Below are 15,503 nucleotides of genomic sequence, written 5' to 3'. Positions count from 1 at the left end.
GGGTATGTCAGTGATGGAGGAGAGGATGGACCATGGGGGGAGAGTGGTCAGATATAATGCATTTTCTTTTTTACTTCTTGCAAGTGGCTGGGATTGGATGGCCTGTCCAGGACCATAGGGCCAGGTGGATGCTGGGTCTAAGGGGTGGTATGGTGGCTCAGAGCCTCTTGGCCCCAGGGCCAGGGATCTGTCTGCCACACCACTCAGCTACCCTACAGCAGAGTCAGTGAAAGGAGAGAGAAAATATAGTACATGGTAGTGGAGAAATATGAAAGGAGGGAGTTGCGATCAGCAATGGCAATGGGGGAAAAATATGGAAGTAACTTTTGTGATGGACTTATCATAAAGAATATGACCCACCTGCAACAGAGTTGGTGCTGTTGGAACACAGACTGAAGCACATTTTTTATTATTATTATTTTGGGGGGGGTGCAGGGCAAATGGGGCTGTGTGGCCTGCCCTGGGGCTGCATAGCAGGGTGACTGTTGGGTATCTGAGGCCGGATTCGAACCCAGGTGCTCTTGGCTCAAGGGCCAGTGCTCTGTCTGCCACCCCTACTATTATTACTATTTTATTTTATTTTAGGTCTTTTTTTTGGTTTATGTAGGGCAGTGGGGTTGGGGTGGCTTTCATGTCACACAGCTGGGTGATTGTTGGGTGTATGGGGCCAGATATGGGCTTGGGTGCTCCTGGCTCCAGGGCTGGTGCTCCATCCACTGCATCACCTGGCCATACCTACAATTTACTATTTTTTTATTTTAATTTTAATTTTTTTCTCTCCCCTTTACTTTATCACTCAAGTGAGTCTATAGTTTTTTTGGGGGGCGGTATTTTGTTTACTCTTAAACGAGAATATTTTTTATTAATGTATAAAAAAGTTTGTACAAAATGAGAATAAATAAATATTAAAAAAAAAGTTTCCATTAAGAGGAATTGCTCAACAATATAAAAAAAAAAAGAAAGATATATATATATCTTTGTCCCAATAGTTAAAATACTTTGGGAATCAGAGGTGAGGGAATTCCCCCCCACCCCATATTCCTTTTCTAATCATTTCCCTCAGACCTTCAGGGTGTAGTTGGCCATTAGAGTGGTAGCAGTAGACTGATTCTCCCAAATGAACCGTGCACGAATTTTCTTTGGAGACAAAAATCTGTTTATTAAATCCCAATTAAAGGACAAATGGAATTCTGAAAAAATTTCAAGCTCAAAATAAATGTGTAAATCTTATTGAAAAGAATATCTGTAAACATTCCTCCTCCCCACTCCCTGCTTGCTAACCCTTTGCAGAAGTAGAAGTTCAGAGATATGGTACATTGCACATATTTTCAGAATTTTTCAAGTATTGATGAATTTAGATGATTTTTTTCCTCCAATTTGGAAATATCTGAGACCAGACTTGAATTCAAATTTTGTTTCTAGGCCTAGCTTTCTCTCCACTGTACCATCAATTCACCAAAAATATTGTACCTTTTTTTTACTGTACATTGAGGGGTGCCCAAACTTCTATTCTTTAATTTTGTTTTGCTCAACATTTTGATACATAGATCATAAGTTTCAGTTTGGAGTTAAATACTTCTCCCGGGATTGTTGACAATTCCTTCTTCTTCAATCAACATTTTATCTGTGTGGCCGAAATCAGTCTTTGCAGCTGTCTTTTGGTCCATTCTCTGACCGTGTTGTTATCTTTCCAAGGTTGAAGACTGAGAAACAAATATTTCAGTGCTTGATTATCAAGTTTTCTACTTATACAGGACTTTGTATTCATTTTCACAACACTATGTTTCAGATTGAAGCCAATTAGCTTAGATTGTCTCTAAGTAAGGCAGCTATTCTTGGGGGGTCTAGGATAGTGCTACTTTTCCAATATCTCCATGATTTCCATGGATAATTTTGAGAGATTCTCTTTATGGATGTTAATTTGACAAAGCTCTATGATGGTTTTATTTCAGTTCTATGTCTGATATTTATATTTTTGGTGATGTCAACATATTCTTTAATTGTGTAATGCATCCTAAACTGTGGTTGTTTCCACTGATTCAAACTTTATTTGGCATCTAAAAAGTACAGCATATTGTGGGGGTGGGGGCATAGGACAAAATTATTTATATATTTCTTCAGTTTGATTGACAGGATTTTATATGTGTTATCAATAGTGGAACAAATAACATGAATGCCAGCCCATTCATTACTTGATTTATGTAAAGACTTTATAGATCTGTGAAAATAAAATAATGTGGAGAGACTTGCCAAGATTTTTCAGATTGCCTTTTATTGAAGCAGGATCCTTCTTACCATGTGCCCTGCCTCAGGAACTTGGACCTCCCTATGAATGCTTTATGTTGTTCATTTAGATCTACCTCTATTCAGAGCAAATTCCATCATTTCATGAACCTTCATCCCTTATAATAGAAAGTCTTTTCATTTGTTGTGCAATATCTAATGTTTTAAGTGGATAAAGATCATTGTTAATTTATTATTTTTAGTGGATTTCATTATCAAGTGTTTTAATATACTTTCCATTCTTACCTTTAGCATAATGAATATTTTCTGCTTTATCCAAATATCTCTTCTATTTCTTCTAAATTGTCTCTTTGAGATGAAGTCTTCTAAACGTCTTAAAGGCCAATCTTTTTTTGAAGCTTTGTTTTTTAAAGTTTTCTTGGGGTTTTTTTTGTTTATTTTAATGAACAGTATCTATTTCCTTTTCCTCTTAACCCCTCCCATTCCATTAAGAAAAAAGAAAAAGAAATTCTTTGCAGCAAATTTGTATAATCAAACAAAACAAATACTCTTATTGATCATGCTCAAAAAATTCATCACCTTCTAGACCCAGAATCTCTTATCTCTCTTTCAGGAAATGAACAACATGCATCAACCTCATCAGTCCCCTGGAAACAGATGATCATTACATTGATCATAGTTCTAACAGCTTTGAAAGCTATTTATCTAAAAGGAATTTGCTTGGCAGAATCCTAGACTGCATTCTTGGACCAAATTCTTTTTTTTTGTTTGTTTATTTGGTTTTTTTTAAGAAAGGTTTTATTTATTTTGAGTTTTACAATTTTTCCCCCATTCTTGCTTCCCTACCCCCACCCCCCACAGAAGGCATTGTTAGTGCTTACATTGGTTCCATGTTATACATTGATCTTCATTGAATGTGATAACAGAGAAATCATATCCTTAAGGAAGAAAAATAAAGTATGAGATAGTAAAATTATATATAACACTTTTCCCCCCTAATTTGATGGTAGTAGTCTTTGGTCTTTGTTCAAAGTCCACAATTCTTTCTCTGGATACAGATGGTATTCTCCATTGCAGATAGCTCAAAATTGTCCCTGGTTGTTGCACTGAAGGGATGAGCACGTCCATCAGGGTTGATCATCACCCCCATGTTGCTGTTAGTGTGTGCACTGTTTTTCTGGTTCTGCTCATCACACTCAGCATCAGTTCATACAAATCACTCCAGGCTTCCCTGAATTCTCATCCCTCCTGGTTTCTAATAGAACAATAGTGTTCCATGACATATATATACCACAGTTTGTTAAGTCATTCCCCAATTGAACTTAATTTCCAATTTTTTGCTACCACAAACAGGGCTGCTATAAATATTTTTGTACAAGTGATGTTTTTACCCTTTTTTTTAATCATCTCTTCAGGGTACAGATCCAGTAGTGGTATTGCTAGATCAAAGGGTATGCACATTTTTTTTGCCCTTTGGTCATAATCCCAAATTGCTCTCCAGAAAGGGTGAATGAGTTCTCAGCTCTACCAACAATTTATTAGTTGGACCAAATTCTTGAAGATATTTATACTCTGAAATATTTAAGATTATTTTTTCTAATAGTAAATCAGAAAATCACTGATTCTTTTCTGGTTTCATTAAATGCAACAACAACACTATCACCAATGTCATTTCTGACCTTAAATTTTGTATGCAGTAGTTTAGTGGTAGCATTAATTGACTGACAATGAAATTCTTCATGTTTCTTATTGAAACTTATCACTTTACTTGTTTCTATACTAGAAGGTATATGCAAATTTAGAGTTTCAAAAGGATGTTGATCTTATCCAGGATATCTGGTATAGAATATCAAAAGCCCATCTGATTCACATAATAAAGGAATTAAGGATCTATGCGACATTTTTCAAGCAAACCCAGAGCCCATTCTCACCAATTATTTTACTCCACATATTTCTGAAAATTTCAAGCTGCCATTGTTTGAGTTCTTTAAAGTTTTTTTAATTAATAAACACTCAAAAGAAATGACAACCCCACCCAATAATTGATAGAACAGAACTTAGTATTTTATTCTCTGTTTTTTTCTTCTTGTTTGTTGAAACTGAAAACAAAAACCTCAAGATGAGCAGTATTTGCATGTTTTAGGACTACATTTGATTTTCTATTGGACAGTCTTCGACAGGACTTTCGGAGGACCTCAACTTCATGTTACCATTAACTAGCAAGGTTAGATCACACAGTAATATGTGTATGATTGTCTATTAAGATCTCCCTCCATAGTTTTCATGCTATTTGTAATGCCATTAAACAAAACAAATATAGTTCCACTCTTTACCACAGAATTTATTCATATATTTTATAAACTACAAACTACAATAAATCTATCCTTTTTATTTCAATGCATTTATTTTTAAAATCATTTAAAATATTATCACAAAATGTCTGGCTTCCTGTTTTCAGTACCTCAATAAAGTGCTGCATGATATGGAATTTCATTGATCCTTCCTTGTATAGATCCCATTATCTGTTCATATTTTAACTCTGAAAGGAAACTTCCTTAAAAGATGTCTGTTAAGCAAGTTTTATGATGATCTTAGTGCTTTAATAAGTTCCTGCATTTTAAGTTATTTGATGAAGATCCTGAAAAATATATTGAAGTTATAGGAGTTTAGTTATTCTATTGTTTGATTTAGTTGCCTGCAATATTTGATTATTTAAGAATGTTGTAAAAAAATTCATTTATGATGATTTTGGAATTATAAGAACTCATTAGAAAGAGGATGACTGCACTGAAAATTCTGTACAGAATCATTTGTACTTTCTTCATTATGGTCCTTCCTTCTGCTTGGGAAGGAATTTTTAAATTAAAACTTCAGGACATATTACATAAGAGTAGTGTTATCAATTGAAAAATGCATATTTCATCTCAAAATATTTGTAGATGACTTTTAAAAATCAGCATACTGTGTAATATGAATATATTTTCATTTGTGGGTAGTTGATCTTTCCATTTTTCAGAGGAAGAAGAAGATATATTTATATAGCTAGGTAAGTGCTTCAGCAGGGCCTGGAGTCAGGAATACTTGAGTATTGATTCAGGTATTTTATTAGCTGAGATATTCTAGACAAAGTCATTTAGCTTCTTTAATATAAGAATAATAACACCTACATCCTTGGATTTTCATCCTAACAAAAACTAAAATGAAATTATATTTGTAAAGTTCTTGGCAAACCTCAGAATAGAAATCTTAATTTATTGGCCAATAAGCCATGTATTATATATAATTATTATATAATCTCCCTTTCAAGGTAGATTTTGAACCTAGGTCTTCCTTACTTCAGTTCTTTCTTTTCACTCCACTATTTACCTTCTTTTAACCCAATCTATATACACATAAAATTGAAATTTTTGAAACTTACTCTCTATTCCATGGGTGTGTGGTACATAGACATTTTTTAATTGATGGAATGATTTGTCTGGTTAGTTCTGATAAGAAATGAGGTTTTAAAACTACCCTTGCCTGGTTGGCAGTCCAACATGTTATAAGGACAAGTGGAATTAGGTAGAAGCTTCTAGGCAGCTTCTAAAAAACCAGTCTTAAATTATAATACTTTCTGATTAGGAACAATATTATACAATTATTTTAACAGGTGAGGAATGGACATTAATTGTTATCTCAAATAAGGATAAATAATTAGAAAATATATGAATTGTTTTTGATTGGTTTTCATTTTTCATGCTTAATCAAATGCTCATCCAAATTTTTTTGCTCTGTTTCTGGTCAATACTTGTAGACCCTTTTATCTTTATTGCTACATTATTTGCCCAGAGATACCATCAGGAAAAGGTAGCATTCACAAGTAAAAGCAGACAACATTCAATAGGTGGCTGTATGAACAATATCCTCATGCCAAGCATTGTAGGCTATCTCTGCCTTCTGGTCTCACTAAGTTTGTGATGCCTCCATGCCTTTGACCTTGGTTCAAGTTACCTTAGTGACAATTCTTATATTACTTCTGCTGGCAGAATCTTCTGCCTTGGCTTTCTTCCTCTAACTTCCTACCTCCATCTATCTCTGAATCACTCTGAACATATTGTAACCTCGGTGTACCCTGTCAAACTTATGGAAGGCTTCTAGTGCTGAGTCACCTAAGTCGTCATTTAACACATGGTATCTTGTATTTCTTGCTTCAAAATGGAATACTTATGAACTTGAACATAGATATAGAAATACAAAGAGATTTTAATTTATCACATTAGTCAGATGCACTTCCCCCCCTTCCTTTTCTTCCTTCTTCTATGCCCTCCTCTCTCCATGCCTTTATTCAATACTTTTTATAATTCGGTGGCTACCATATTTAAGACACTGTGTTGTCTTTTGAGAAAAAAAACTAGTGTACAAATATCTATGATATAAGGCATAATGGAATTAGTGCCACGAGGAAGGCACAAGAAACTATGGAAATTCAGAGTAGGAAAAGATTAATTCTGGTTGAGGTGAACAAAGAGGTGGTATTTTCTCTACTGCACAGAGAAAGTAAGAAGTGAAAGTTAAAGGTAAAAAAGATATTATGGTCAGGTAATGGTGAATTTGGGTAAGAAGTTATATTTTGGACAAATTGAATTTGATATACTTACGGGCCAGTTTAAAATGCCCAATGGGCATCTGATGATGTGTAATTGGAGCTCAGGAGAATGGATAAGATTATTTGGATTCAGGAATCATTTGCATAGAGATTATGATTAAACATGCAGGAGCAGATGACATTATTATTAAAGGAGAGAGAATAAGTAGGGAATAGAAAATGTTCAGAGAGTCTTAGGGAGCAACCAAAGTAGGTAGCAGCAGGGAGTTTATTTAGATAAAAACTCATCAAAGAAGCCTAAGAAGGAATATTTATCCTCATTTGAGATAGCAACCAATGTTGGTCTCCTGGTAGGAAAAGAACCAAGTGCCATGAAAACTCAGGGAGGAAAAGGTGGTCAACAGTTTCTGGGTTGTTTTTTTTTTTTTGCAAGGCAAATGGGGTTATGTGGCTTGCCCAAGGTCACACAACTAGGTAATTATTAAGTGTCTGAGGCTGGATTTGAACTCAGGTACTCCTGACTGCAGGGCTGGTGCTCTATCCACTACACCACCTAGCCACCCCTGGTCAACAGTTTCAAATACTGCAAAGAGTTTAAGAAGGATTCAAAAAGGCCATCAGATTTAGCAAATGGGAATTATTCTTTGGTAATTTTGGAGAGAGCAGTTTCTGTTGAATGATGAAGTTGGAAGTCAGATTGCAAAGGTCTGGGATGTAGGCAAAACATTATATTGACGATAAAAGTCATTTGGCTGTCTGTATTGTTTTCCTTATGCAAGCCGGTATAATGTTTTTCAAATTTTCTATAGTTTTCCTGTTGGTCTGCAGAATAGCTGTCAATACAAAGATGTCATATGTGCTCTTTTCCCTTTCTGTTTTGCATTTTTTAAGGAAGGAATTCCACAGAATCAGAGAACTCAGGATGTCAGCTGAGGCTTACTTGATTAATGAATTGAGTTAATCATTATTTCAGCTGTTTAAATCCAATATAATTAAGTATTAATTAGCACAGATGGAGATTAAGTTTGCTTTGTATCCTTTTCAGTCCCTAGGCCATTTCCCATAGCAGATCTAGAAAAACAGACTGTCACAACCTAAATTCTTTCTTCACTTAAATACTTCAACAATTATGCTGATACTTTTTCAGATGAAAATATTTATTATGCCCTAGGATAGGTTTCAGTAGGCATGATTGTCTGTGCATGTATGTGTATGTTTTTAGGTTTTTCCAAAAATGCTCTTGCTGTCTTCAAATGATTTAGCTTGAGGTTTATATAGTTAACAACCCATCCCCCAGACAGTCCTATTGTTAGAGTCCTGGACCTGGAGTATGGAAGGTCTATGGTTCAAATTCAGTTTCACTGACTAACCATGTTATCTTAAGTTTTTAACTTCTCTTTGCCTCAGTTTCCTCATTTGTGAAGAGGAGTTAATAGTAGTACCTACCTCCCAGGGTTTTAGTGTAGATAAAATTAGATATTTGTAAAACATTCCTGTGTTCAAATTCAGTTTCACTGACTAGATGTCATATATGATGGATATATATATATATATATATATATATAATATGAGATAATTAAGGTAATTGGGGATTAATTAGAACTTTAAAAGTCAATGTTAAGGAGGATAATCATTCACTAACTATTCCTTGCTTTCATTGTCAATGATAGTATTTTAGATTCAATCAGTCAATATTTATTAAATGACTACTCTAGACAACGTTGCAATATGGTTTTCTACTTGCAATGTATAAATGAGCCTATTTTCTATGGTCTGAAGCTAATTAACCTACCAATTAGCAGCATGATGAACTTTGACATACTGGAACTGCCTATCATGATAGACTTGGAATAGATTGAAATGATGGTGGTGACACAAACAAACAAGATGAATTAGAGATAATAAGCTGTATTAGCAGGGTCTGGGAAGTCTTCTGTCATAGGGTGGGATTTTAGCTGGAACGTGAAAGTAGTCGGGGAGGGTTATTTGTATGTTGTCTTTCCCATTAGACTGTGAGCTCCTTGAGAGTAGACACTTGTTCAGTGATTTCTCTGCTGAATAGACAAGTAGGGGAGAGAGAGAGAGAGAGAGAGAGAGAGAGAGAGAGAGAGAGAGAGAGAGAGAGAGAGAGAGAGAGACTGAAGACAAGCAGGCAAATTAGCATACTTTTGCTCTAGTCTAGGCTTGAGGTGATAAGGTCTGACTCGGGGTTGTAACAGGGCATCTAGGTGGCACAGTGGCTAGAATGCCAGGTCAGGAAAGGAATCAGGAAGATTCATCTTCCTGAGTTCAAATGTGACCTCAAACACTTACTTACAGGGCAAGTCCCTTCACCCTGTTTGTCTCAGTTTCCTCATCTATAAAATGAGCTGAGGAAGAAAATGGCAAATCACTCCAGCATCTTTGCCAAGAAAATGCCAAATAGGGTCAAAAGGAGTTGGACATGACTGAATTGCAACAACAGGGTAATAACAATAGGAATGGAGGGGAGGGCATAGATAAAAGTCACCTTATAAAGAAGATTGAATAGGACTGATACCTAGAAATAAGACTTGAATTGGGTAGGGGTGGTGGTGAGAGAAAGGAGGAAACTAAAGATGACAAAGGGTCCAACCTGGATGACTGGAGGAATTCAAATCAACAAATATTTCCCTCCAATATGTCTGTCATATACAGACCTTGCATTAGGTGCTGGGGAAGATACAAAGTTTAGAAATGACACAGTCAACACTCTTATAGTGTATACAGGTAGAGATATTTCAGTTATATAGAGTAACTTGAATAAAGACATGGAAGTAGAAAAGTACAGGAAAGGAAAGGAGCTAGGAGAGAAGGTCTAATTTGGCTACCACAGAGAATGACCAGAGGGAAATTGTCTGACATAAGGCAGATACCTCCTTAGCAGGATGGAACAGAACTTCAGAACAATTATACCACAGCAGAAATATTTAGCCATATCTATTTATTGGTTGTACAAAACAGACTTTCAGTTTCATGTGCAATCATTTTTAAAAATTACACTATGTATGGAACTTCTTGTTTTAATCTAATAAATTAATGAAATATGTATAGCCTAATTTGTCTATAGCAGAAAGAACCCTAGATTTATAGTAAAGAGAACTTGGGTTCAAATTTCTGACCTTTTGCTTAGTAGCTATGTGACTTTTGATAAGATATTTATTCTATTTGTGTTTAGTTTTTTGCCAGTAAAATGGCAGGGTAAGAGGCAGATTTGAGCTAGGTGATCTCTAAGATTCCTTCCAACTCTAAATCCTATGATATTAGAATCCAAATCCTTCCCTATACCCAGGTCTGGGATACTGTTGGGGAAACTCATCTATGTACAAATCACAGTTACTATATACATACACACACACACACACACACACACACACACACACACACACACACACACATATATATATATATATACCCAGATACTATATCATATCAACAGATATATATTTATATTGATATATAGATGCCTATAGCTGAGGAATCCTTATCAATGATTCTTTTACTGGGTCTAATCCGAAGATCATGTTTTTAAAAGCAAAGGCATTTAATGAAGTATAATCGCTGGGTAAAAAATGGAATTTAATTAGATATTAAACATTTAAATCCATTCCAAAATGACCACCACTGACAATCTTATCCTGGCTCCTGGCTCCTAATTGACCACTTGGTAGCTCCAAAACAGCTAAAGGAGGGGTGTTTAAAATGGAGGGAAATACATCAATAACTCCCAGAAATCTGCTAGAGAAACCTGCTGGTAGCTCCAGGGAATGTTGGGTTTTTCTGCAAGGGGGCTGGATGATCATTGAACCAACCCCCCCCCCTTAACCTCCACCCCAAGATAGACAAATGTATTTTCTCAGCTTGGGGATAGGACAAGATGCCTTAGTGCAGATCATCACAATCATTTTCTGTTTCCCCTCTCTCTTGCTTTGAAGGAGAAAACTCATGTGTTTCTGCAACTCAAGCTTTTTGTCCTTCACAAAAGTTTGCTAAGCTCCCTACATTATAAATAGTGTTATCCTCATAGACTCAGCTTTTGCCTTTACCAGATAGTGACAGACTTTTTATCACTGGCAACCTTGTATCACTGGGAAGGTTCCAATTACAGTGCACAAAAGAACTGGAAAAAGGAAAGACAAGAACATCATTTTACTTCCAGTCTCTCCCATTTTTCTGTTTTGGACTATTCAATACACATAAAACAATCCCATACTGGGGGAAACCCAGAAATATTGTCATATCTTTCTCAGTTCTCCCCTTCCCTCTTCTAAGAAACTTACCTGGGCCTGATTTTCATTTGGCACACAACCAAATCTTCTTAAAGGTTAGGAAGTGGCAGCCAGTTTAGTTTATTCATTTATCTCTACTGATCTTTTCTCCTCAAGCTATCTGAATGCATACACACACTTCTTTGGGCCTTCTCAAAATTCAGCACTAGCAGTCTGGTAGTATCAAGTTATGGGGGATCTCTGAATACAAGACAGAGTATGAATTTTATTCAGGAGGTAACAGAAAACCATTCAAAGCTTTTGAGCAAAAGGATGTGATCAGACCTTTAAGTGGTTGGATAGTCTCATAGCAGGATAGAGGACAGAGGAGGGAGAAGGTAGAAACTAAAAACAGGTTAGAAAGCTGCTACAGTAGTCCAGGAATTTAGCAGAATAAACTTGTATAATGAAACAAGTATTCATGGTACCTACTAAATGATACTAAAATTGTTGTAGAATTGGACTTTATAGGACTTGGTTGGATCTGAGAAGTGAAGAAGAAAGACATGTTAAAGATAACACCAATTTTAGAGCATGGAATGCTATAGTATGGAAGAGAAGTAGTAAATTTCTGACAAAGGACTCATTTCTAAAATATATAGAGAACTGAGTCAAATTTATTTTTTAAAAAGTCATTCTCTAATTGACTAATGGTCAAAGGATATGCAAAGGCAATTTTCAGATGAGGAAATCAAATCTATCTATAGTCAAATGAAAAATTGCTCTAAATTGTTATTGATTAGAGAAATGCAAATTAATGCATCTCTGAGAAACCACCTCACACCTCTCAGATTGGTCAATATGACCAGAAAGGATAATGATCAATGTTGGAGGGGGATTTGGGAAATCTGGGACACTAATGCATTGTTGATGGAGCTGTGAAATGATCCAACCTTTCTGGCAAACAATTTGGAATTATGTACAAAGGGCAATAAAAATGTGCATATCCTTTGTTCTGGCAATATCACTACTGAGTTGTATCTTGAGATCGTGAAAAAGGGTAACAACCCTATGTGTACAAAAATATTCATAGCAGTTCTGTTTGTAGTGGCAAAGAATTGGAAACTGAGATGTCCATCAGTTGGGAAATGGCTGAACTAATTGTGGTATATGAATGTGATGGAGCACTATTGTTCTATAACAAACCATGGGGGGGGGGGGAAGCTAGGTGGTGCAGTGGATAGAGCACCAGCCCTGGAGTCAGGAGTACCTGAGTTCAAATCCGGCCTCAGACACTTAGTAATTACCTAGCTGTGTGGCCTTGGGCAAGCCACTTAACCCCATTGCCTTGAAAAAAAAACTAAAAAAAAAAGAAACCATGAGGGATGGGATTTCAGAAAGTTTGGAAAGACTTGCATGAATTGATGCTGAGCTAGATAAACAGAACCAGAAGAACATTATACACCTTAACAACAACATGGGGTAGTGATCAACCTTGATGGACTTGCTCACTCCATCAGTGCAATAACCAGGGACAATTTTAGGGGATCCATGATGAAGGATACCATCTGTATCCAAAGAAGGAACTGTGGAGTTTAAACAAAGACCAAAGTCTATTACCTTCAATTTTTAAAAATGATGTCTTATATTACATAATTTTGCTATCTCTAATGTTTTCTGTCTTATAGATCTGTTTTTTTCTCTCAACACATTCAATTTTGACCTATGCATATCGCAAAAACAAGTAGAAAGACTATCAGATTGCCTTCTCTTGAGGAGAGAGGGGAGGGAGGCACGAATTGTAGAATTCAAAACTGCAAAAAATTGATTGGTAGAAACTACTATTGTATGCACTTGGAAAACAAATAAAATATTTATATTAGTTTTTTAAAAGAGACAGAAGTAGGTGGCTGCGGCGAGAGGCGCCGGAGAGCTCCCTGCCGCCCCGTGCAGTCCAGGAGACGGGGCTCCTTCTGGAGCGGAGAGAGCGGGCTGGGCCTCCCGAGACTAGGCAGCAATTCCTGAAGATGATCTACTATGACAGGGAAAATTATTGTCCCTCCAGACAAAAATAATGGCCTTCTGGTTTCCTTCTTGGTTTTCCTGGTAGAAGTATTGGCTGTTGGTGACTTGTCAGCAATCTTAAAGGAACAACAAAATGAATAACAAAGCAAGTTCCTTTTTATGGAACCTCAGACAATTGAATGAAAGCATATATCCATTTGGTTCCACAAGCATTAGAAGAACTATGAAGGAACATATCAATGAATGTGATGAGACCTGTCTTTCAGTTTTATCACGTACCTTAGAAGCCATGGAGGAATGCAAAAAATGTGGAAGCCCTTCGTGCAGGATTGAGGCTATTAGTTGATAAACAAATTTGGACACTAAAACACATCTTTACTCTACAAACCATGATGAAATGTGTTGGAAAAGATGCCCCATTCTCTCTTAAAAAGAAAATAGAGATAAAAGCCTTGAAAGAATTAGATAAATTTTCTCCTGCAAATAGCCAGAACATGTTTGGTGCTCTGGCTGCCCTGAACCATCGTTCTCTCCTATTCCTAAATGAGTGCAGTAAAATGGTTGTTACTAATATCCATGGATGTCCTTGTTGGATGTTAATGAACATACTGCAGTCCTGTAGGGATCTCCAGTATCAAAATTTAGATCTCTTTACAGCAATTGCTGACTATGTAACTACAACTTTTGACATGTGGAAAATGAAACAAGTTCTTTCTATTCTATTTGCTTTTGAGTTCTTGAGATTTAGAGATAACAATTTGATGAACCGGTTTATTAAAAGAGTGCTGGATGAATCTCAGTCTCTGAATCAGAAAGAAATTTTATATATTCTTCATATATATTCTTCTCTCAACTACTTCCACGATTGTAAGGACCAAGAGTTCTTAGAGGTTATCACAAGTGCTTTGAATCCTTATCTTCCAAAAATTTTATCCTTAAACCTATTGAAGGCAGTATACTACTTTTGCATTTTGGAGCATTTTCCCCAGCACCTTTTTAATCAACTTCTCCAAGAGAATACAATTAACGAGTTGCTTGTGTCAGGTGAGGAAAGTGAAAAGGCTGAGTTCATGCTTCGTCAGGTGAATGCTTGCTTGGAACTCGAAGATACTTCAATCCTAAAATCCACAGCTATACCATTGAAGAAATGCTCCTTGGCCCTATTTCATTCAAATGTAGAGGTTGAAAACGTATTATTAAATCTTTTGGAAAATAAGAGTCTATTTTTAAAAAATGTACAGCTGCCATATAATTATTTTGTTGATTTTGAATTGAGAATGGACTCTAAGAGAAACCAATTATTTCCAATTTCTGAAGCAGATGTGTTCACGACCAAACCAGATATTCTCAGAGTGGCTTTGGAGTACTGGGAATGAAGATGCGTCACTTAAAAGACTTGGGTTTTCATGTGAACTTGGTCAACTACTGGGAGATTAAGAAATTGGATATGAACCAGGCAGTCACATTTCTAAAGAACAAAATATTCTCACCAGAATCTTTACCAACTCCTATTGAATTTGCAACATAAGTTGTTAAAATAAAAAGAAGACTTCATGGGAAATGAGTTTCCATTATGAGGAGGAACTCAGGGATGGATTGTATTTACTAAAGCCTGATTTTTGTTCCTACATCTACTGCTAAAGAATGTGTTTTGGGTAATTCATTGAAAAAGATGGTGCATTTAGATTTGTGCACTGCTAAAAATTACCTGGACGAATTTTAGTTTAGGAATTTTCTTTTAATTAATTTTAAATAAAAATTTCAAAGCAGAAAAAAGAGAGAGAAGTAGTAGAGTCAGAAGGGAATAGGATCCAGTGTTCAAATGGAGGAATTAGTTTCACTGAGGGGTCAAGAATACTTCTTTCTCAATGATTGTTATGAAGGAGGTGTGAATGAGTGAGTGTGATCTTAAGTTTGGAAGACTAGAAGAAATAAACTGAGGGAGTTCATATCAAATGAAGTTTTCAGTGTTAGAAAAGATAGGTGATCAGTTGTATAAAAATTAGGACCTATAGAAGAAAAAGTTTGGAACATTTGTTCAAAATATATCTGAAGTCAAAACAAAGATTTTTTTTTATAAGAGGGGAGAATGCAGCTATTGAAATATTGAAGCTAAAATTAACTTAAAGTGATCATGGACAATCCAAGTAGCAATATCTAAAGAACCATTTGAGATTATATAATTTAGATCTAGGAGGGAACTTTAGAGATTTTTTAGTAAAACATTTACATTTTGAAAAACTTAAATTAGCAGTTGTAAAATGAAATGAGCAGAACCAGGAGAACATTATTCACAGTATCAAAAAAACTATGAGATGATCAACTATGACTGACTTAGATCCAAGAAAGTTTTGAAGAATTTATGAAAAATACTATTCACCTCTAGAGAAAGAACTGTGAATGAAGATCAAAGCATACTTTTT

General features: G+C 35.8%; 1 long non-coding RNA gene and 1 pseudogene across 1 annotated transcript in view; one reads left to right on the top strand and one right to left on the bottom strand.

Annotated features, from left to right (window-relative positions):
- Positions 1–1,188: 1,188 nt before the first annotated feature.
- Positions 1,189–15,503, bottom strand: part of LOC141492994 (uncharacterized) — a 29,924-nt gene continuing 15,609 nt past the window's right edge. Inside the window, exon 3 of the long non-coding RNA XR_012470098.1 lies at positions 1,189–1,703. This is a non-coding gene — a long non-coding RNA (uncharacterized LOC141492994). The remainder of the gene's footprint in view (positions 1,704–15,503) is intronic.
- Positions 13,123–14,905, top strand: LOC141493823 (FAST kinase domain-containing protein 2, mitochondrial pseudogene; annotated as a pseudogene).

This window comes from Macrotis lagotis, chromosome 7 (assembly GCF_037893015.1).
Source record: "Macrotis lagotis isolate mMagLag1 chromosome 7, bilby.v1.9.chrom.fasta, whole genome shotgun sequence".
NCBI classification, from domain to species: Eukaryota; Metazoa; Chordata; class Mammalia; order Peramelemorphia; family Peramelidae; genus Macrotis; species Macrotis lagotis.
The sequence above is the reverse complement of the archived record's forward strand: the minus strand, read 5'-3'. Positions and strand labels throughout refer to the sequence as shown.